At 40.9% G+C, this 25,210-nt stretch overlaps 1 long non-coding RNA gene across 1 annotated transcript in view; it reads left to right on the top strand.

Annotated features, from left to right (window-relative positions):
• Positions 1 to 810: 810 nt before the first annotated feature.
• Positions 811 to 25,210, top strand: part of LOC132682877 (uncharacterized) — a 258,235-nt gene continuing 233,835 nt past the window's right edge. The window contains exon 1 of the long non-coding RNA XR_009611914.3: positions 811 to 990. This is a non-coding gene — a long non-coding RNA (uncharacterized LOC132682877). The remainder of the gene's footprint in view (positions 991 to 25,210) is intronic.

The following is a 25,210-nucleotide window of genomic DNA, read 5'->3' as shown; positions in this document are numbered from 1 at the left end:
TAGTTTATCCGTTGAGCATGAAGCAACTATTAAATTATCTAGTGTTCCAAATGTATTCTGTTTGAAATATCTTCTAGATAGAATAAATACAGTATACCAAAAAGATAGCACAGAGTCCTGGATACACTAACAAACATTTCCACACTGTATGTGGAAATGATGGATTTTACCTGGAAGTAAATTACTCATCTGCCAGGATCTCTGAAAATATTAACCAAGCAAAAATAGTTGCTGAGAATACAGGGCACTTTTCGGCAGATTTTTTTTCTCGATAAAATGTTTTGAGAAATTTGATGATCAGAGATATTTCCATTTGTCTTCCCATTCTTGTTAAATACTATCCACGGGAAGCATTCTCCATGAGAGGTCCATGAGCCGTGCTTGGGCTTCATGGTTGGACATCGGGAGTTGCGTATATTGCTTAAAATTGTGTGCCAAACGAATCGTGCCTACGTGAATTGGTCATGGGAAAGGGACATTACTTTTGTCATAGGATCCAGTGCTGAAGTTGGATGATACCTCTTGGTGATACCTCACTTTCCTTCCGACCATGAAAGGATATGGTCTTGGATGGTATGCCGGGTCACTCTTGGGTTTGAACAGTGTGCTCCCGTGCTGTAGGGAATGTGTCCTACCCTTCTACTTCTGCAGGGCAAGAACTGATGACACAGTGAAAGAATCGGAGTATAGAGTTGGCCACCAGTGGTATTTCCCTGGTATCATGAAGAAATGGGTTTGGAGGAGGTTGCTAGGAAACAAACAAACAAACAAACAAATAACGCCAAGCCAATTTCCCCCTCAATGGCAGAAAGCCCAGACCACACATTGTTGTTCCTTTTCCCCTTCCTCACTCTAAACTTGTACCTCTCTTTGGAGGGGTTTACAGCTCCTGAAAAGGAAGGAATGTGCCTAGTTATTCTAAAATTTTATTCTCTTCTTTAGAGAGAGCCTGAAAACATTCTATCATCCAGAGAAATGAATTAATAAATTGTAAGTACTCTGCACTTCTTTTCTTCTATTTTTTTAACATAATAATATCTGCACATGTGCTTAAAATAATATGGATTATTTTGTGCCTCTTCCATTTCGTAACATGAAAAATATCTAAACTGCTAAGACAGTCACAGAAGGACATTTCTAGAAGTCAGAGAGGCTGGGCTGTATTTCTAGAACATACATTCAGATATAGGGATCATCAATTTTTTACTTTGGTGCCAGAGATTTCCAAAATTGTATAAAAAAGCAAACTAAACATGCATATGTCGAAGTTGGTGCCAGGCAGAGAGGATTACTTACATTATTTCATTTAATTCTCACAGCAAATTGAAGAAGTTGCTATTTTCAGCCTTATTTCATTTATGGGGAAGTGGGGCCCAGAGGGAGTAGGTGACTGACCAGAAACCTCACTGCTAGTGCTCGGCAAAGAGAAGAGTTACAGCCAGCTGTCTCTGGTCCCATCGCCTTTACTCTTTGTGGCTCTTGCCTCTTCCTAGGAGCCACTGGAGATTCTTCTAAGATCATGTGTCAGAAAATATATATGGCGGTATGCTTCGTGGGAATAAAAATGGCAGAGCCTGGGTGGTTTTTCTAGTTTCAGTCGAGGCCGGAAAAATCCTGCTGGGCCTCAGTCACCTTGATCAATCCAGGGGTCGGGGGGTGGAGAGCAGAAGCGCTTGTCGTGAAGGCCCGCTAGGTAATGCTTTCACCGCTGGATTGGGGACCCTGGAGTTTTGCTCTAAGAGAATCGCATCATCAGTGTTTGAGTCGTGTTTATTCTCTTGGCAAAATGGATCTACTTATATACAAGGTACCTGTCTAAAATAGTCAGCTCTGTTGTTGTAGCACAAAAGCAGCCCTAGACAATACTTGCACAAGTGAGCATGGCCGTGTTCCAATAAAGCTTTATTTATAGACACAGAAATTTGAATTTCATATACCTTTCAACATCTAGAAGTCTGTGTCAAAGGCCAGTTCAGCCTGATGTGTGCCTGGCTCCACAGGCTTGTAAGTTTGGCAGCCAAAGGTTCCCTCAAAGACGTTGCTTCTGCCCACAGATCTCTTTTCCAATTTGTATCCCATGTTTATAATACCCAGAATGACTTTTCACTTGCTCACCATCCAGACGGTTCTGATTTTTAAGACTAAACTCACATGCATCCTCTTTTATGAAACCTCTTCTTACCCTCCGCATCAGTCTGCTAACCAAATACCACCCACAGAGGAGGTGGCTTAAATAACAGAAACTCATTGCTCGCAGTTCTGGAAGCTACGAGTCCAAGATCAAGGTGTGGGCATAATTGGTTTCTCCCGAGGCCTCTCTCTTTGTCTTATAGATGGCCACCTCCTCACTGTGTCCTCGCATGGCCTGTTCCCTGGTGTCCCCTCCTCCTCTTGTGAGGACAGTAGTCTAACTGGTTGAGGGCCCTCCTTATGACCTCACTGAACCTTATGAAGGTCCTATCCATCGCCAAACGTAGTCACATTCAAAATGTACGTGTGTGGGAAGACACAATTCAGTCCGTTACGTTCTTGATGAAATATGCAAGACTTCAGAAGAACAAAAACCATGTAATCGAGGTAGACAATATTTTCATGCAGTATTACAAAAATAAAAATCCACGATAAAAAATCAAACTTTTCATATAAAGACAGGTCCTGTATTACTGATTTGTTCTTTTGTCTCAGCAAGACACTGACTCCCCCGCCCTTGCTCCTTCAGCCTATTCTTTCTGGTCCCTCTTTTTATTTATAATATATAGCCTCTCCTCCTCTGATTGTGAATTTTTCGGAAGCAAGCATTCTATTTTATGACTGTATTCCTCTCCCCAGTTTCTAGGGCACCGCCTGGCACAGAAGTAGGCACACAGCAGCTCTTTCTTGGTTCAAATGCGGTCACCGCATGCTTTTAAAATGTGTGCCCTCTGATGGAGCCTCATGGAGTTAATGAGGCACGAATGAGGCATTTGAATATTTGGAGCAGTGTTCAAATCAGGAATGTGTAGACGATCGAGCTACAGTGAGCTTTCTCATCACGTTTACGACGAGAGAGTTTTGAGAGAGGCAAATGTACGTGGAAAGCTTGAAGAAAGTGGAAGGGGGGGGGCAGGCAATATGGTAAATTATGGGATGGGGTCTAAAGTGAGGTGGGAGGAACAACATGATATTTCTGCGCAGCAAGCTGTACGCAAGGTTTGCCCTGTAGGGTACCGCCTTAAACCCCACACCTCTAATTTGAAATTTATAGGTGAGGAAACAAAGGAGCAGAGAAGTTAAGTAACTTATAGCCCACGGCCAATGAGGAGATTAGAGAGGATTTGAATCACTCTGAATCCCATAAGAGCTACTCCCATAAAATTATATTTGGGTGCACATTAAGGAATAGACATTACTCTTCTCTTAAGGGATTTACGTTTACACGAAAGAATAACAAAGCAGCGTGAACCATAATGGCTTCAGGGTTGTGGAACGCAACGGTCTCTGAGATCAGCCATTCTACCCTTTCAGATTTCTCCTCTCCTTTTACTCAGCCGTGGATTTACCATCGTGCCATGGATTATGATGAGAGAACGTCTACTGATGTTATTGCGGTCACACAATAGGTTTCCCAGATCAGCAGTGCACCCCTCCCCGCTCCCCCCATGGATATACACAGTCACAGTCTCATGAAGGACATCCCAAGTATGCTTACAGACCTTGAAGGAATGTATGGCTTCTTCCTCGCCCAGTGTGGCAGTTTGGTTGTGACGAGATCTTTGGCATGCATTTCCTGGAGAATCTATTCTTGTTCCTTTGCCCTCCTGGCCTTAATCCTTTAGACACATTCTCTTGCTTCCAGCCTTCCGGACTTCTTACTAGCATTACTCTTCAGCAATCTGACTTTCATTGCTCTCTGCTTCCTCTCCTGCGGAGCGGTCTTCCCTGTGTTGCCAGGGAAGTGTTCACATGTGCCAGCGTGTGTTAACACGCCCACCGCTTGGGGCTAACACTGCATGCTCACAACTACTGATCCCCCTTCTGTACGTGAGTAGGATGACAGGACAGAGGAAGATTGTAGGAGATCTGAGGGCACCTGCGGTTATGGCTTTGAGGACGGATTGATTGCCCGGTAATCATCACGTCCTCACCGGGGTTGCGTGTTTTAATGGTCGACACGCTCCCCAGAGACTCAGAACCCAGTGAGAATGAGAGGCTTCCCCACATGAACTCTAGCAGTTGCGGCAGAAAAACTGGGGGGGTGGGGGGCGTTTATGCGCATGATGTGGGCAAATATTGAGACAGAGGAAGTTGAACAGAAGAGGCAGATTTTGGGATCCCAACCTCCTTGCTCCCTATAAAGACACAAGAAGCTGGATGTGGAGGCAAAGGACACCGGTCCTGGAGCCAAGAGACTGAGAACATATGACAGCTAGGCCACTCATTACCTATGCAACCACGCAAGTTACTTTGTGTTTCTACGTCAATATGTAAGAGATAACGACACCCTCATTTTAGGATGGTTGAAGATATTAACGGAGATGCCAATGAAGCTTAAGCAGCAGGGTTAACCATCTTGCATAGGCCCTATAATTCATTTTATATTATAATTGTATGCGTATACTTTATTTAAAAGTTTTTTTTAAATGTTTTTATTTATTTTTGAGAGCATGAGCAGGGGAGGGGCAGAGAGAGAGAGGGAGACACAGAATCCAAAGCAGGCTCCAGGCTCTGTGCTGTCAGCACAGAGCCTGACTTGGGGCTTGAACTCACGAGTTGTGAGATCATGACCTGAGCCAAAGTCGGACGCTTAACTGACTGAGCCACCCAGGCGCCCCTAATTGTATGTGTACATATTTTTTAAAAACCATAAATTTTAGGCCCAGCAAAATCTGGACTCATGTTTGTTTCAATATTTCTTTTCTTAAAACACATTTAATATCAGATAATAGGAGTAACAAGATCTTAGGGCAAGAAATGGCATACTTATTTTTTGTAAGTTTATTTATTTACTTTGAGATAGGCAGAGACAACATGAGTGAGGGAGGGGCAGAGAGAGAGGGAGAGGGAGAATCCTAAGCAGGCTCCTTGCTGCGAGCACAGAGCCTGATGTGGGACTCGACCCCACGAAGCCGTGAGATCATGACCTGAGCCAAAGCCAAGAGTCAGATGCCTAACCAACTGGGCCACCGAGGCACCCCAACATGCTTATTTTTTAACCAACCCTCACATAACATAAAAATGTACAAAATATAAAGGGTAAGGCAGTAATTTAGAAATTTAACATCATCACAGAAATGGTGTCTGTTTATTTCAATGATATCGCAATATGTGTGTATATACACATAAGCATCCTGTATATAGCTGTTGCCATAACCTGCTTACATTTCAGCTTTCATTGTGATCTGGACATAGATCTGGAGCACAAGAGACGTTAGCTTTATATAAAAGCAGACACTTCCTTTATTTTAATAATGCATTGCAATTAGGTCTAACATTTACTAAGCACTTGCCATTTGATAGGGGTTGTTCTAAGTACTTGAACAGTGTCAACCCAGTTAATCCCCAGAAGTGCTTTGAGAGATCGTTTTGATCACTCTTTTGAGTATAATGAGGGCAAATAGAGGTGCAGAAGAGGTGAGCCACTCCTCGGCACTCACACAGCTCTTGAGTGGGGGAGCTGGGGCTTCGGGTCAAGGTGTCCTCCCATAGAGGCCATGTCCTCAACCACCGTGATGAACTGCCCACTGTAAGGAAAGAGAAGACACATTATAAGGGCAAAGATGAGAAAGATGGAAATATTGGGGGGTGGGAAGAGTTACGCTTCTATCTCCTGAATTTAGCTGTTTAAATAAATAAATAATGTGGCTTTGGAATGAAGACTGATGCGAGGTCAATGGTTGAGAGCGCACTGGGGCAAGGAGAAGACGTGAAGAGAAAAGTACAGTGAGTCTGTAGGGAAACAGAGCAGTGTTTTGGACCGTTCTAGTTTGACGGCTATAAATGTAAAACAGAATGATCAGTAAGCATCGTTTGGGGATTTTCACCAACAACTCTCAGCTCCTTGAGTGTTTATCTTAGTCAGGTGTATTTGTTTCTCTGGATCTCCAGAGAAACGGCACAACAGAGACGTATATGAACAGAGATTTGTTACAGGAATTGGCTCATGTGATTACAGAGGCCAAGAAGTCCCATGATCTGTCCTCCGCGAGCCCGGGAGCCAGGAAAGCTGATGGTATAATTTCAGTCCACGTACAAAGGCCTGAGAATCTGGAAGGCTGAGGGATAAATCTTACTCTGAGCCCAAATGCCCAAGAACCAGGGATGCCGGTGCTGAATGGTGGCAGAAAATGGATGTCTCGACTCCAGCACTTTCCTTCCTCTGCCTTTTTTGTTCTATTCAGGCCATTAGGGGATTTGGGTGATGCCCACCAGAGTTAGTGAGAAAGATCTTTATTTGGTGTACTGATTCAAATGCTGATCTCTTCTGGGGACACTCTCACGGACACACCCAGAAATAGTGTTTTAGCAGACATTTGGGTATCCTTTAGCCAAGTCGAACTGACACAAAAAACTATGCCATATAGCAGGCACTTAAGTTTTATTCATAGTTGGTTATTGTCTGATAATTATGTCAGAATGGAAATAAGAGAAGAGGAATTAAGAGTGTGTTCGAGGTACTGGTTATAGTTTTGAGCCAGAAACTGCGCACTGGGCAAAGAGAGAAGTGAGGTCATGCCAGGGTGTGAATAGTTTTAATGAGGATAAAAAATGGTCGAAATAGGGGACCAGGGTAAGTGAGCTGGCGAAACCAAAAAGAGTGATCTGAGATTAGAATTCTGGATTCTGAGGCTTGGAAAGAGGTGATGCTATTGTTGATAGGAATATGCAGGTTTGGGCTATTAGTGTGAGTGACTTTAGTAGGAGTTTCCAAAGAAAAGACATTGCTTTTGAAGAGGTCAGGGAACTGAAAAGCTCAGGCTCCTGCAGTGATAAAAATAGTAGGAAGAGTAGTTGGTGCTAAAGAAGTTGCTGAGCCAGTTTGTAATTCCATCGAAAGCCTGAAGGAAAGTAATCAGAGAGCAGTGAACGATAGTAGGTCAGCTGTCAGAATGACGTGTGTTTCAAAGGGTATGAAGTTTTGATGGAAGCAGGTAGAACAAAGATCTAGAAGTGAATGATATTACCAGAAGGGAGGGGCGTGGGGAGCTGGGCAAAATGGGTGAAGGAGAGAGAGGGAGACTCAGGCTTCCAGAGATGGAATGAGTAAGTCACAGGAAGAAAAGGCACAGCATAAGGAATACGGGCAGTGCTATTGTAAAAGCGATGTAACTCGACCGATTGTCACCGCAATTATAGTGAGCACAGCATCGTGTACAAACTCGTCAAATCACTAAGTTGTACACCTGAAACTAATGTAACATTGGGGGTCAACTATATTCAATTGAAACATTTAAAAAATTAATTAAAAAAGGATAGAGTGATCTTGGAAAACTGCGGACTGTGGGCCAAAGCTGCTTATATCACCTATTTTTTTTTTTTAATCTTTGTTTTTGAGAGAGAGAGAGAAAGACAGAGTGTGAACAGGGGAGGGGCAGAGAGAGAGGGAGACAGAGAATCCGAAGCAGGCTCCAGGCTCTGAGCTGATAGCTCAGAGCCCTACGCGGGGCTTGAACCCACAAACCACGGGATCATGACCTGAACCGAAGTCAGACGCTTAACCAACTGAGCCACCCAGGTGCCCCACCACCTATGTTTGTAATAGTTTTATTGGAACACGGCCGGATCAAATACTTTCCAAAAGTCTTGATCTACAGTAGATTAGGAGGAACTGCAAACAGCAACATCAAAAAACAAACAAACAAATAAACAAACCCCAGAACATTGTTCCTTCATTTAAGAGTTTGAGAAGACTAGCTTACTCAGGATATTTACCAGGAGGGTCTAGGCCACTAGAGTGGCCCATACACTATACTATATAGTTGTGTCCTTTGCAGACAATGCCTTCAGGGAGAGGCCGCCTTTAACAGCACACAGCTCATATTTCTTGGAACTTTCTTTCCTCATTGCCATTCCTCCTTCCATAACTTCACGTGGTCAAATCTCAGTTATCCTTCGTGATTCAGCTTAAATATCACTATGTCCTGTGACTTTCCCCTGACTCTGTAGAACAAGTAAATAACTGCTATGAGTCCCTTTGTTCTCTCTGTGATTGTTTGATTATAAAAGTGGGGGCAACACAGTGGGGGAGGGTCACTCAAAAATTAAACAGAATTACCATTTGATTCAGAAATTCCATTCCTAGGTATATACTCCAAAAAATTGAAAGCAGGTAAGTATTGAAACAAACACCTGTGCATGCATATTTATAGTAATGCAATAGCCCGAAGGTTGAAACAACCCAAATATTCATCAGCTGGTGAGTGATTAAATAAAATAGAGTATATACACATAACGGAGTATTATTCACCAAAAAAAAAAAAAGGAATAAAGGACCTATATAGGCTGTAGCATGGATGACCCTTGACAGCATTGTGCTAAGTGAAAGAAATGTCCATAATACGTGAGTCCCTAGAGATGGAAAGATGAATGGTGGCTAGGGGCAGGGACAGGGAAGATAAGGCATAATGTTTGAAAGTTTCACTTCTGGAGGGGGTGCAGGTGGTAATGGAAATGTTTCAGAAGTAGAGAGAGGTAGTGATTGGACGGCATTGTGAAAGTACTAAGTACTAAATGCTACTGAAAACTTCACTGTAAAATGGTTAATTTCACGTTCTGTGAATTGCACCTCAGTTTTTTTTTTTTTCGTAATTGGAGGCAATGCTTCACCTCTCCTTTATTCAAACCGTTTACAGTGTTGCTTTGCAACTCCTCCAGTCCAGGAATGGGGTTGATTTCTCTGTCCCTTCAGTCTGAGTGGCACCTGTGACTTGATTTGCCTGATCAATTGTAGCAAAAATGACAGAGGCTACTTCTGCACCTGGCACTTTCCCGCTCCCCACGAATCCCTTGGATCCTGTCTCCACCATGTAAAAAGTCTGTCTGAGGAAGAGAGACACGGGTCTAGCCACCCCCTCCACCTGGCAAAGATTGGGTTAGCACTGCCCAGACCTGAAGGAGTGCCAAGCCTATTTGTTGTCGGAGGCACTGAGCTTTTGTCCTAATGAATGACTGATAACTTTCTCCTTCCCCTGTCATGATAGAAATCACTTTTTAACATGAGTTTTTGCTCCGTCTGTCTATTTTGCAACACTCTGATTACTCGAGGAAAGAAGTTTTGTCTGTCTTGTTAATTTTTGTACAGTGCCTGGTAGGCGGCATGCGTTTTGTAATACATGTGGAATGAATGAATTAATGAATATATACTCATTTTTAGCAGTGGTGTTCCTTCTGGCTGACTGGGTAAGCTGGTACATCTGTCTTCTGCTCTTAGAATGAGACCTACTCTACTGGCTCTCGGCCCCTTGGACTCAGATTCAACTAAACCATCAGCTCTGCATTTTGACGACATCCTCATATTTGAGTTACACATCGTTGGCTTGATTTTTCCACGCATGCTTGCTTGGTTAGAGATTCCAAGGCCGGGAGGACCTGGCTGGCTCAGCCGGTTAAGCATCCACCTCTTGGTTTTGGCTCAGGTCATGATCTTACGGTTTTGTGAGTTCAAGCCCTGCCTGGGGCTCTGTGCGGACAGTGCAGAGCCTGCTTGGGATTCTCTCTCTCCCTCTCTCTATGCTCCTCCCATGCTCAATGCTTATGGTAAGCTTTCTTATCTGTTAGGCACATTAGTTTCACATCCTATTGTTTATGTCATATGGGCTGTCTTTTTAAAATTTTAGCCAGTATTTTTTATTTCATTTTTTAAAATACCTTTTTTGTTGTTCCCTCTGTCTTTGTTATTTTATCCTAGTTCTTCCATGTAAAGTGGATTTTCATTTTATTTATAAAATTTAATCTCATACTACAGGAAATAAGACTAAGAGATATTATTCTACTGTCCAGGACAGAGTTTCCAGTCCCAGCCTCTTCTTCTATATAAGTGTATATTATGTGTGTGTGTGTGTGTGTGTGTGTGTACGTTACATGTATCCATAATGTATACCCATGACATAATATTATATATCCTCGTAATATATATACATATATATACCCATAATATAATATTATATATACCTATAACATATACCGATTATATTTGTATACATATATATGTATATGTATGTGTGTGTGTGTGTGTATATATATATATATATATATATATATATATATATATATATTCTCTTATTTAAAATGAGGGTGCATCTCTCTAGAGGTAGAGTTTTCCAGCCTGTAGGCAGATGTGTGGCTATGGCTCCTCTATCTTTTTTTTTTTTTTTTTTGAATTGGACTCTGGTTATTGCATTATCTGATCTATGGCTTGGGAGCATCACTGTGCATCGTTTCTGGTCCACCTACAGGTATTTAACAGGATTTCTCTAGGAAGGCCCTGTATCTCCTATGTTGATTTATCTAAACTCTGAACTAGTGCATACATTTAAAAAAAAATCAGCAGTCATCATGACTCTACGTACTCATAACATGTTTTCTTTCTAGGAATTATGCCTCCAGAGATTTAACACATCGCTTCCCTACTTCCCTGGAGTGCCCTTTTATTTGTTATTTTCAAGGACTTATCGTCTCTGAGTCCATGTAGATAGGTGGGATACAGGGGGAGAAGCATGTAGTCAGACCCTAAAATAATGTACATTCCTAGTTTTTCCGTTTGGTAAAGCCTGATCCAGGAAGCTTTTAGCAAGAAATGGGAAAAGAAAGGGTTTTATTAGCAATTGCTGTGGTGCACGTCCCCGATGTTCCCTTCGGGACAGACACATGCTCTCCCAGCTGTTGGGAGCACCGCCTCTGCTGATGCAAGGTCCTCCCTGTGGATTACCCATCGCCAAAGGGAACCGAACCATCCAAGGTTAAGCACACTCCCTGGGGACTCATCATTGTGGGGGTGCAAAGACCCCTGCTCCCCGTTGAGGAGGCCTCTGTGGAAATGCCCACGCTTCAGGGCTGATAACTAAACCACAGTTAAACTTCGTCCCCAATCTAAACGTGTCTTTCTCATTTCCCTGTAGGTGTTGCTCCTAAAAACTCCTCTCAGTAAGGCTACCGCATGTAAATTTCCATTCAGGAAAACCCGACTTTAAAATTTTTTCTTACTTTCTTTCAGCTGGTTAAAGTCGTTTTACTTCTGGAGCCAAATGTATGTTTAGATCACCAGTTCTTTTCCCTTAAGTCCTGTTTTATTGTTGCCATTAGTGAAGCTTTCTCCTAGTGTCTGGTGAGATAGGCAATCTTCTTCTTTTTAAATTTATTTTATTTTTTATTAAGTTTTACATTTTATTATTTAAAAAAAATTTTTTTTAACGTTTATTCATTTTAGAGACAGAGAGAGACAGAGCATGAATGGGGGAAGGTCAGAGAGAGAGGGAGACACAGAATCTGAAACAGGCTCCAGGCTCCGAGCCATCAGCCCAGAGCCCGATGCGGGGCTCGAACTCACGGACCGCGAGATCGTGACCTGAGCCGAAGTCGGTCGCCCAACCGACTGAGCCACCCAGGCGCCCCAAGTTTTACGTTTTAATTCCAGTATAGTTGTCATACAGTGTTATATTAGTTTCAGGTGTGCAATATAGTGATTCCACAATTTTCTACATTATGGTGATAGGCTATCTTCTGGTTTTAGTTTTTACTCCTTGAATGTTGCCCTGCGTAGGTGAGCAGGATGGTAGGAGAGGTTGTTTAAGGCACGACTAGCCTTTTATCATTTCAAACTCATCAATTCCCTCCTTGTTGCTCGAATGGTACAAACCATGTGGGGGCTCATGGCAGTTTAACACAAGCGGGAGAGTTGAAAAGTCCTAGCCGGATGCTAATTTTAGTCATTGCCCTCTGTCCTCCTCAATTATTTATGATATTTCAAAATACATACTTGAACCAAATTCCTGCTTGTTTATTTTCTAGGGATGTGTTCAATGTTTTACTGAGATCAGGAAGTTGACGAGCTCAACCTTGAGACTCTAATTACCGCATATTCCACATGGACCAAGCCCTAGGCCTTCCTGTAGGGAGTTCTGGGCCCAGGAGCAGTACTGAAGTTCTTCCAAAATACATTTGTGTATGTGAGGAGAGAATCAGGCATAGAGGTAGAGGCGAAGAAGAGAAGAATGCACAATGGGTACTCTGGTGGCTTGGAACTTAAGGGAGAAGGAATAAATAAAATAAAGGCCTGAGTTCAAAGTACAGCTGAATCTTTCCGCTTTATAATTTGGGGTGGTTTTCCTAAACTTTATAATCTTCCATTTCTTTATCCTTTAGTATTAAAGGATAAATAATATCCTTTATTATTAAGGATCGTAATAATTATATCATCGGGTTGTTGTAACGAGGAGATGATCTAAGGTAAGTTAAGCTCCTGCAAGACTAACATTATCTTATTTTTATTTAATAAGTGTGCGATATTGGAAACCATATTCAGGGCCAAGGTCAAAGTTGTGGGTCGAAGTTCACTCTTGCTGGCCCCATGATCCTCATCCATTGAGTGATTTAATGATCACTTAAGAACTTTCTGGATGTACGTTTCTATAAATATATAATAATTTAAGTATAATTTGACCCATTTTGCCAAGGTGACTGACAAAATTTAAAAGCCAGGTGATTTTTCCCAAGGTCACACAAATAGGAAGGAGCAGAGCTAAAAGTTGGAAACTAAATCTTTGGGCTTCAAGTCCTCAGTTCTCCACAGTTCACCTTGTTTGGTTGGTGTAGATGACCTATTATGCTCTTATTGAACAGATATAGATGCTGTGGGTCTGCATTTATTTTTGATTATTTATTCATTTGGTTACACAGACTTTCAGGCAGGCACATCTGCCTGGAAGACGTCAAGACAGTGAGTACAGAATCTCTTAAAAATGAGGGACCCTTGTTTCTTTGTTCTCCAGAAGCAGACCATTAAAATATGGAGCTGCCATCCTGTGATTTTACTTACTTCCTAGTTTGTCAGTTACATGATCTTCTGGGTCAGGCAGAGCTGTAAGTGACTTGCCTGACTACGTTTTGTCCTGGGATGACAGCCAAGTATCGTGGGAGCCTGAAAAATGAGGCAACGTACTTGGACTTTTCTTTTTGACCGTGACATTTGCCACTTCAGGCTCATTTCATAATGGGACAATGCAGGTGTGTGTGGTTTGGGGGAATGGTATTTAGCTGATGGAAACTTTGATTTCACATTCTGAAAACAGAGATGATTAATTAATACCTAATCAATTTACCTTGATGCCATAAAACACAATCTTCCTGTTTATTAAAGCGACCGGTAATAGAATGCTGACTTTCTTCATTTCAGTAGTGTTCCATTTTTATTTTCTCAGAATAAAGATCAAAACCCTAAGAAAAGCTTGAAAGGTGGGGCTTAATCTGGCCCCTGCCAACTTCTGTAGGCTAAAATTCTGTACCCAAAATTCCCTTTGGTTCAGTCACAGTGACTTTCTCTTTGGTCCTTGAATACCCCAGATTATCTCCACCTTCTGGATATCTACATATGTTTCATCTGACTGGACTTTCCTGGTCCTTTTCCTTGCCAAAGCCTGTTTGTTCTTCTTGATTTATCTATCCACCAGGATCTTCTCTGAACATTGAGACTAGAGTAGGTACCTGTTTATAAGTTCCCCAAGCCCTCTACAACTCTTCTTCATAATATTTATAGCACTTTAGTTAAATTTTCTCTATCTTCTTAGCTAGCCAAATACTGTAAGATTGTAGACCCTAAGCGTGGCTTGTCCATCACTGCTTTCTGGGTGCTTTTCGTGGTGTCTGACATGTAGTGGTTATAAATGTTTGATAAATGAATGAATAAATGAACAAGAGCGCAGTGGAGGGAAAAAAACAGTAGAAGAAATAGAGAATGATGCTAAACCCCTCAATAATCAGCATTTTCAAGGAGAAGGTTGGTTAACATTAACTGATTGACAACTCTTTAGATGGCATTTTATTTTATTTTCATTATTTAACTGTGTGCAACGGTGTAACTAGCTTCATTTTAAAGATAAAGAGTCCTCAAAGATGATGTGACTCACTCACATGACTTCCAAGGAGCAGAGATGAGATTTCAGCACGGTTTGGCCCAGGATACATCTGTTTTCTCATGGGTCAAATGGGTGAGCGAATGAGAATGTGGTGGGAATCACCACTCCAGCATCTTTAAATCCTTAATGCGGGGCCAAATCTGGGTGATTCCTCCAAGAATATGGTATTGCCTTTGTTTTACCTTTTCTTTTTTTGTAGGTTTTGGTGTTGTCCACTTGGCCTCCCCTACTGTAATAGCCTTCACAGCACAGATCAGGGAACCAATGTGGGGATTCTGTCAGTGGCTGAGTAGATCTATTCTATTACGCATTCTAGGACTGGGGAAATACACACGGGATAGTGTTAGGGACCCAGCGGGATCACTCTGAGGGGGATCGAGCGGAAGCGCCATTGATGGCCTGACTTCCATATGCTCTCACTCTGACGGGTGGACCACAGTGGCATTCCGTGTCTCCTGGAATTAGTGTCAGTTCAAAGAGAGTGTCTAGTTGCCTTTCTCCAAAGCACAGTCACCCTGGTAAATGGCCTGAGTTTCCTTTGAATAAAGCTAAGAAAAAGATCAGCACTGTACATTTTTGGTGGTGTTCCAGGCCCCTTCCTCAAATGGACCGTACTCCTCAGTTCAAGGGGATTTGAATCTGGAAACAGGCTCAAGTCAAGGGGCGCAAGGGGCTATAATTCTCCGTTCTGGCTATTCAAATTAGACTTCTGTTCACTAGACCTGGAACTGGTTTGCTTTTACAGATCAAGTAACAATTAGTAGATTTCCACTTGTACCCTAGTGTTTATAGCAGCACTTTCAACAATAGCCAAATTATGGAAAGAGCCTAGATGTCCATCCACTGACGAATGGATAAAGAAGATGTGGTTTATATATACAATGGAATACTACTTGGCAATGAGAAAGAATGAAACCTGGCCATTTGTAGCAACATGGATGGAACTGGAGAGTGTTATGCTAAGTGAAATAAGTCAGGCAGAGAAAGACAGATACCGTATGTTTTCACTCATATGTGGATCCTGAGAAACTTAACAGAAGACCATGGGGGAGGGAAAGGGGAAAAATGAAGTTACAGAGAGGGAGGGAAGCAAACCATAAGAGACTCTTAAATACTGAGAACAAACTGAGGGTGGATGGGGGGTGGGGGAGAGGGGGAAAGTGCGTGATGGGCATTGAGGAGGGCACCTGTTGGGATGAGCACTGGGTGTTGTATGGAAACCAATTTGACAATAAATTATATTTAATATTAAAAAAACAGTTAGTAGATTTCCTTCTATTTCTTTTCTAGGGACATCATGATCTATAGCTAATGCCATAGGTCTCTGTGTGTTAGAATATTCTGATTACTGCTTTGTCTCTGTTCATATGACTCTTTTCAAGTTTACATGGAAGAAAATATGAAAATAGATATAAACAAATCAACACCATACAAACTAATATTCCAAGTGGATTAGATTACATTAGAGATCCAAATGAAATAGAAAAAAAGCTATCATATACTGAAAATTATGCCTATGTGTATCCAAATAATTTGTAGATGAAAGAAGAAATCATACTTAACGTTACAAATATTTTAGAGAAAATCGCAATGAAAACAACTTATGTAAAACCCATAAGCAGTTTTATTTAATTCATAAACTAAATGCAAATAAATTGAAGATGATACAAAGAAATGGAAAAAAATTCCATGTTTATGAATTGCAAGAACAAATATTGTTAAAATTTCTATACTACCCAAAGGAATCTACACACATAATGTAATTTCCATCAAAATACTAATAGCATTTTTCACTGATGTAGAACAAACAATCCTAAAATTTGTATGGAACCACAAAAGACCCCGAATCCAAAGCAATGTTGAAAAGAAAAACCAAACCGGAGGCATCACAATTCCAAACTTTAAGTTGTATTACAAAGCAATAGTGATCAAGACAGTAGGATACTGGCACGAAAGCAGACGTGTAGCTCAATGGACAAGAAGAGAAAATCCAGAAATGAACCCACAACTATATGGTCAATTGGTCTCTGACAAAGCGGGAAAGAACATCTAATGGGAAAAAGGCAGTCTCTTCAACAAATGCTGTTGGAAAAACTGGATGGCTACATGAAAGAGAATGAAATGGGACCATTTCCATACACAAACATAAATTCAAAATGGATTCAAGACCTACATGTGAGACTTGAAGCCATGAAAACCCTACAGGCTAATACAGAAAGTAACCTCTTTGACATTTGCTGTAGAAGCTTCTTACGTCTCTGGAGGCAAGGGAAACAAAAACAAAAACAAACTCCTGGGACCGCATCAAAATCAAAGGCTTCTGCACAGTGAAGGAAACAATCAATAAAGCTGAAAGGCAGCCTAAGGAATGGAAGAAGATATTTGCAAATGATATACCTGATAAAGGGGTAGTAGCCTAAATATATAAATAGCTTATAAAACTCAACACCCAAAAAACAGATAAAACAGTTACAAAACGGGCAGAAGACATGAACAGACGTTATTCCAAAGAAGACATCCAGATGGCCAATAGACACATGAAAAGACGCTCAGTGTCACTCATCATCAGGGAAATGCAAATCAAAGCCACGATGAGATGTCTCCTCATACCTGTCAGAATGGCTAAAACCAATAACACAGGAAACAACAGGTATTGGCAAGGACGTGGAGAAAGGGAACCTTCTTGTCCTGTTGGTGGGAATGCAAACTGGTGCAGCCACGGTGGAAAACAGTGTGGAGTTTCCTCAAAAAGTTAAAAATAGAACTACTCTACGACTGCAATTGCACTACTAGGTATTTACCCAAAGAATATAAAAATACTAATTCAAATTAGTATTTGTACCCTAATGTTGATAGCATCGTTATCTACAATAGCCGTATTATGGAAACAGCTCACATGTCCATTGACTGATGAATGGATAAAGAAAAGTGGTATGTCACACACATTATATACATAATATTATATATATACATATATACATATACATAAATATATATACATATTATATACATAATATTATATATATACATATATACATATATACATATTATATATATGTATACATATACATATATACATATACATATATATACATATTATATACATAATATTATGTATACATATATATACATATATACATATATACATATACATACATATATACACACATTATATACATAATGTTATATATATACATATATACATATACACACATATATATGTGTGTGTATATGTATATACATATATATATATGTGTGTGTATATATATATATATACATATATATATATATATATAAAATGGATAATAGCCATAAAAAATAATGAAATCTTGCCATTTGCAACAACATGGATGGAGCTAGTAATATTATGCTAAGTGAAATAAGCCAGTTAGAGAAAGACAAATACCATATGATTTCCCTCCTATGTGGAATTGAAGAAACAAAACAAATGAGTGCAGGTAAAAATAGAGAGGCAACTCATGAAAGAGACTCTATCAGAGGAGAGCTGATAAGTAAAACAGGTGGGGAGTGGGTAAAACAGGTGATGGGACTTAAGGAGTGTGCTTGTGTTGAGCACCAGGTGTTGTTGAAAGGGTCGGATCATTATATTGTACACCTGAAACTGATATAACACTGTGTTAACCATCTAGAATTTAAATAAAAACCTAACAAAGTAACCGCATACACTAGAGAAAAGGCTAGATAATAAATTAATGAACTAAATTAGTAATCCACAAGTTTGAAAGTAATAGAATAAAACCAGATAAAGATAATAAAGATAAAAGACAAATAAACAAGATAGCAGATAGAAAAATTGAAAAGATAAAATCAAAAGCTGAATTGGTCAACATTTTTCCTAAAAGATAAGAAGGAAAAAATTTGGTAAAATTCTACTAGATGCTGAATATGTGTGTTTTATATATGGGTGTGTGTTTTATTATTTTTTTATATTTCACTGTTTGATACGTTTTATAATTTTTAAAAAATATTTTTGTTTTATTTATTTTTGAGAGAGAGAGAGAGAGAGACAGAGTAAGAGCGGGGGAGGGAGACACAGAATGTGAAGTTGGCTCCAGGCTCTGAGCTGTCAGCACAGAGCCCAACGTGGGGCTTGAACTCATGAACTGTGAGATCGTGACCTGAGCTGAAGTCAGATGCTCAACAGACTGAGCCACCCAGGCGCCACTATAATTTTTTTTTAATTAAGGGAGATAACTTAAACATTTTCAATTGTTCTTTTTTTTTTTTTCTTTTTAACTTACTGAAGAACTGAGAGAAAAAAAATGGGAAATATCAGATAGGCGATCCTCAATGAAATGAGTGTTTTTGTGTATGGTTAGAAAGAGACACGAGAGAGATCTGACAGAATAGTAAATTTTAAAGTAGTTTTCTTTTTGTAATGGGAAAAAATACCTTTTTATATCTTTGTCACTGTATTCCCCTTTGTCTCTATTAAAGAGAAAGAAAGAAGTTTTTACTTTGGCAGATTGTATTGTGTTTAATATGAACTACGTTTCTACCTGGTTTAATGACTAATTATCCTTTCTATTCAGGGGGCTCTCCTACCTTACAGTCCATTTATCCCCAGTCTCCTGGCCCCAATGGGAACAGCGAAAATAAGGCAGGCCCTCATGGACCAGCTCGCTTTTCTTGACCTCAGTTCGGAGATTTCTCCTAATACAATTATGGCAGGCTTAGGATCATTCATGCCATGAACATGTTAGTCAAATTGTTATCATCTGAAGTTGATTACATCTACTGAAAAAAAAATTGTACCAAATGCTTACTATACGTCAGGCACTACTCAGAAATCTGCCTGTGTTTCTTCTATTAATATTTGATACAAGGAGATTAAGCTAGTGCAATGTTTCTTTGGTCAGAACAATACATTCTTTCTTCTTTGGAAAGAATTTCAAATCTTGCCTCCTTTCTTCCCTCCTGCTTCGTCCTTTGTTTCTTCTCCGCAGGCTTTTCAGAGCACAGATGACCTAAAACTGTCATTTTTAAAAGAGAAAAACTGATGAAGATGTTCCATCTCCAGTCCTACCAAGGAGATAAATCTAATTACTAAGTATTATGAGGTCCTTGTTACAATGCAGTTTCACTCATTTTAAAGAATATTTATGTATTGTTTTATGATTTGAAAAATGTTTTCACATATATTTTATCATTTAAATTCACAGGGCTTTGTAAGGCAGATATCATATCTCTCTTACAAATGAGAAAATTAATGTTCCATGGTTTAAAATGTGTACGTTTATATTGTTATCAGTGGTAGAAACAGGACTCGAGCCCCCAGGGTTTTACTCCAGGTTCTGTGGCCTGTCACACACACTGTTTTACCTAGGTAACCTCATGGCTGGGGTGGGGGTTGGGGCCTGGAGGGTTGGGTGGGGGGAGAGATGTTTCTCAGAACCTTCTGCCATAGCCTTACTGATCTCCCCAGTTGAACCTTCATATTAAATAATGATTTTTATTTTTTTAATTTTTATTTTTTTAACGTTTTATTTATTTTTGAGACAGGGAGAGACAGAGCATGAACAGGGGAGGGTCAGAGAGAGAGGGAGACACAGGATCTGAAACAGGCTCCAGGCTCTGAGCTGTCAGCACAGAGCCCGACGCGGGGCTTGAACTCACGGACCGCGAGATCATGACCTGAGCCGAAGTCGGCCACTTAACCGACTGAGCCACCCAGGCGCCCCTAAATAATGATTTTTAAAGGGCTTTAAACTTCTTTTAACTTTTGTTTTTAATAGTACAAAATTTTATTATGGTATAAATTTTCTAAAATCTCTAAATCCACTACCAAGAAATCTACTTAGCTATTCAACATTTAGATCATATATTATTTAAGTACAGGTGCATGCTGAGACCACTTAAACAGAAAGTGAACCAATGAAATAGAAAATAAAAGCCTTGGTGTTCATACCGATCATTCTTTCCCCCTCAGTTTATGACAGCTAACAATTTCTGGTTTGTTCTAGAAGTTCTATCAATCGATCTATCTACCTAGCTATCATCTATCTATCTATATTGTAAAATCTGTCATATGTGTGTGAACATATATTTGTTGTTAATGTGAGTATATTTATTAAATGTTCTTTATGTAAAAGGGGTCATATGCTACATACCAATTGCCACTTTTTTTCCCCCTGCTTGATATATGTCGAAAATCTTTCCGCAGCGGGCCCTGGTCAGTGAGGTCAGTATCAAATCACTGTTGTAGCTTGACCTGTTCTGACCCTAGTCTTCCTTATTATTGTGTGGAGTATCGTTTGATGTCGTAGGAGTTCCTTCTAAGATGTCTCACTGTGGAGAGCAAGACTGAGTTCTTTCCATCATGGCCCCTGTTGCATCCTTGGTATCGTGTGTTTGTGGCGGGGGGGGGGGGGGCGGGGGAGGGGGACATTCTTGGGCGCTGTATATTCAAGAGGAAGAGTGTCTCTCAGCCTCTCAATGGCAACATCTACTTAGAATCCTGACTGTTCAATATGAGTAAGAGTCTTGTTTGGAGGAGCTTTACAGGTGCTGTGGACTGAATCGTGTTCCCCCATAATTCATATGTTGAAGCCCTAAGCCTCCAGGTGACTATTTCTGGAGATAGGCCTTATAAAGAGCCTTATAAGAAGAGGAAGAGACTTTTCTGTCTCTCTCTATCTCTGTCTGTCTGTCTGTGTCTGTACCCATCACGTGAGGATCCAGGAAGAAGGCAGCCATCTGCAATCCAGGAAAAAACAAACGAACAAACAAACAAAAACTTTCCCCGGGAGCGGCACCAGCTACACCTTGACCTTAGACTTTCCAGCCCCCATAACCATGAGGAAATACACTTCTGTTGTTTAAGCTACTCAGTCTGTGGGGTATGGAAACCCACGCAGATTAAGACACCAGGTATGTAAAAGAGCCTGGAGGAAACCAGTTGGCCATGAAGTAGATGACATAGAGGGGGTGAGACCAGGATCCTATTGGCAGCACGTACAATGAGATTGGAATCCTGGGGCAAGAAGTCCTCAAAAGTACTACGTTAGAACGAAGACTGCTTCCGGAATTGAAGTTTACTAATCCCGGTTTGCAGGGGATCATTTTATGCGTAGCCATGGTTACCTCCTCAGAGCCCAAGGAACCTTTTCTCCAGCAGGAATAGCAGATCCGTTCCTCATGTTCTACTACAAGCAGAGACAAATGAGGATGCATCCTAGGCATTCTCGGGGAAACCTGGAAGCAGAAGTAGCTTATGCACGGTGGAAACTTTTAACCCTTGTATGTTTATCGTCACGTATGTGCAATTTACATTCTACTTCCTGATATCTCTGTATTTATCTTTACATGAAATAGCACTAAATTCACTTACCGTTGGATACAAGTGGAGCTCCAAAAAGATGGGAAAATAAGTTACGTCTATCTTTTAACTTTATTACTGGCCCTCTGTCGCCCCACCCCTCCTCACAACATAATGCCCCATACCTGCCGAAGACGCGTGTCATGCCTCAAGAAGCCCTGGGAATGAACCGCAGAAGACCCAGAGGACGAGAGGAAGGCCTCTTCTCTACACAAAAGGGCATTTTACAAACCTTAAACAGGAAATAGATCGTGCTACTCTTCTAGATTTTGCCGGAGACAGTCCTTCAAAATTCTGTTCTGACTTTCGTCTTAATGCAGCAATCACAAAGACAGAGCTCGAATTTAAACAGCCCCTGGAGACAAAACGCTGCTTGAGAGGGATGGAATGAAGAGAACTCAAACACAGGGAAATTAGCTACAGCCCTGAAGCTGTTGCTACTAGGTCTCCATCAGTTTCTAAGCACAGATTTGGACAGAAAGCTCTTTCTGTCATTTGAATGGGAGCCAGAAAGTAAACCGCCCTCAACTGGACGAGTGCCATTCATCTGGTTTTGAAACGTCTGCTTCAGTATTGATGCGGTGGTGTGTATGCACAGGCTTTAATGCGATCAGAGGGACTAGGATGATTCACTCAAGCCATGCAATACACACTCTTTGTCATTGTATAACCTTCACACAGTCCCTTTATTCTGGAAGTGCAATGTTGCAGAGATTTCTGGTAGAAAAGCATTCACGGTAAGTGGTAGGGTGGACGCCTATCTATTTTAGTTCCAGCAAGTTTGTGAAAGTTGTGTCTAGTGCATTTTCAGAACTAAACACCATGGTAATTCAGTGCAGCCGATTTTTTATTAGGTATGTCAGAAAAAGAGGCACGTTCTCAGAGTGCTCTGAGGGAGATGTGCGTGGTCCTGTTGTGGTGGTCCTAGGTTGTAGACTTCCCTGTAACTCACTCCCCAAATCCAAGTGTGAATGAAGATTGGAGGTCAGAATTAGATAGCCTATAGGGAGTTATGGGTCATGCTAAGATCTTATCTGATTGTTCCTGCTTTTTTCAGTTTGAAGGGCATCCAGGAGAGGAGCAGTTTCTGGTTTGTAGAAAAATTAGAATGTCTAGACACAGTATCCATCCATCCATCCATCCATCCATCCATCCATCCAGGCTTCCATTAATTTATTCTTTCGTATTAAACTGTTTATGAAGGTCAGATAAAATTACTCATTTTTTCTCACCTAATCTAAACAACTTTGCAGGCCAATTGTCGCCTTTAAAAACCATAAAGCATGGAGATCTATTAGGTGTGTGAATTCAGATTGAAGTGATTCTGAAACATTTATTGGAACATTTATTTGTTTTGGGGAGAGCACGAGTGAGGGAGAGGCAGAGAGAGGGGACAGAGGATCCAAAATAGGCTCTGCACTGACAGGCTGACAGCAGCAGGCCCGACGTGGGGCTTGAAGTCACGAACCGCGAGATCATGACCTGAGCTGAAGTTGGACGTTCAACCAACTGAGCCACCTGAGTGCCCGGAAGTGATTTTTTTTGAATAAACAAAAATAAAATCAGTAAAATCACTCAAATTAGAACTGATTTTTGAAATAAAACTGGGGTGCCTGGGTGGCTCAGTTGGTTAAGTGTCTAACTCTTGATTCTGGCTCAGGTCATGACCTTGGGGTTTGTGAGTTCGAGCCCGCATCGGGCTCTGCACTGGCAATGAGGAGCCTGTTTAGGATTCTCTTGTCTTCTCTCCCTCTGCCCCTCCCCCACTCATTCTCTGTCTCTCTGTCTTTGTCTCTCTCTCAAAAAGAAAGAAGTAAACATTAAAAAAGAGCAATATTATATAAAAAAAAGAAATAAAACAAAAATAGTATCTTAAATGTGTTTGCAGTGAAAAGTAAAAACAACCAAACACAAACATTTAAAACAAGAGACTGAGCATTACAAAACTGTATGTTTTAAAGATAATTCTTTTCAGAATTGTTGATATATGCCTGACACATTTGGTGCTTTAGCAGTGGTTGTCAAACTATGTTTCCTTGTAACCTGAGCTTCAGCTGGCTGGACTGAAGTCATCTATTCTGAAATCATAACTGTCATATTTTTCCAACCATGTGAATTCTCTGTCACCAGTGCACAGGAAGATAACTACAGAAACTGAAAGTAAGCAGTTGGAAACTTTGGAGGCAAAGTAATTTAATGTCTGTTTAGTCTAGTGATGAAACCAAATGGGGTTTGTAGTTTATTTATTTTTTTTTTTTTAATTTTTTTTTAACGTTTTTAATTATTTTTGAGACAGAGAGAGACAGAGCGTGAATGGGGGAGGGGCAGAGAGAGAGGGAGACACAGAATCCGAAGCAGGCTCCAGGCTCCGAGCCATCAGCCCAGAGCCCGACGCGGGGCTCAAACACACGCGAGATCACGCGAAATCGTGACCTGAGCCGCAGTCGGACGCTGAACCGACTGAGCCACCCAGGCGCCCCTATCTTTGTTTTTTTATTTCATTTTTCTAATAATTCATTTACATTGCATTTTACCAAAATATCAGGCCATGGTGGATTGGAAACAAAACAAAACAAAGCAACGATAAGATAGACGAAAACTGCCCATCACATGAATCAGCAAATTAAATTAGTAAATGAAAAAAGTTAATTGGTTAATTAGTAAAACATCACTCTAGAATTCTCTTGATTAATCTGGCGTTTGGAAAACAGAAGTGCATTTTCCAAAACGCCTCATTACCATGTCGCATACTCATATTCATTCAACCCTTCAACTTATTTCAGTGCAAGGCCAAGGGTAAAAGTCCCTCCTTTAATATGATTGTAACTTTAATAACATTTTATATCTTCACCTAACAAAGCCTATTTGATGTTTTGTTTTCTTAAAATGACTTTCTATGAAGAGAAAATACTTATTTAAAAAAACACTTTCTTCTTACAAAGTATACCTGACCCTTGAACTGACCTTGTCCTGCAGCTTATAAGCCATAATGATGATAGTGATTTTTAATAAAAAAGTATCCTCCACTTTTCCTGACGGAGTAACAGCTTTGCTGACACTCGCGAGGTCCGTCAGGGGGCTGCTTGGTTTAAACCGCAGAAAAACCTGCTTTTACCTGCCTACTACTTTGGTGGGCCAGTGCTCCCAAAGGCCGACGGGACTCTTGCCACATTTGGGGTGCGGAGAGCCTGAGTGCCCTGGGAACGTCTGAGCTGAACCATAGTTTCCTGCTGGCCTGTTACAAGCGGCATCCCCTCAAGGTCCTTATGAAGATCACACGTGGGGTGCTTCCAAATAGGGCTTTTGAGTATGGCCATGATAATGACCGGGCTCTGGGGTGAACTTTGGGGTGTTTCAGCCAAAGAAGTTGGGAGTTTGCTGATGAGGGTTGATGAGAGTCAACAAGAAGGAAATGTAGCTGTGGGAGTGCTATAAGCTTTGTTTGAAGTCCTAGGCGAATCCAGTCTACCCGTGTCTCCCCCGCATCCTGTAGAGCTCTTCTAAGGGGAAGACCCCCCTTTGAAATTCACAGGAGTTTGTCTCTTAGATCAGCTTCATGGGGTGTAGACGATGATACGGAAGACAGGATGCCAGCAAAGCACAGCAAGCAGGGAACGGAACCAGCTAAGTACTGTTGTATACACTTGGGCGACGAGATGACTGCTTTCTCTCTTTTGTGGGCCGAGTTGTCTCCCCTCAAAATTCACGTGTTGAGGCCTTAACCCCACTACCTCAGAATGTGACTGTATTTGGAGATAAAGCCTTG

Source organism: Panthera onca, chromosome C2, assembly GCF_046562875.1.
Source record: "Panthera onca isolate mPanOnc1 chromosome C2, mPanOnc1 haplotype 2, whole genome shotgun sequence".
Taxonomy (NCBI): domain Eukaryota; kingdom Metazoa; phylum Chordata; class Mammalia; order Carnivora; family Felidae; genus Panthera; species Panthera onca.
Note: the sequence above shows the minus strand (reverse complement) of the source record. Positions and strands in the feature narration are given on the sequence as shown.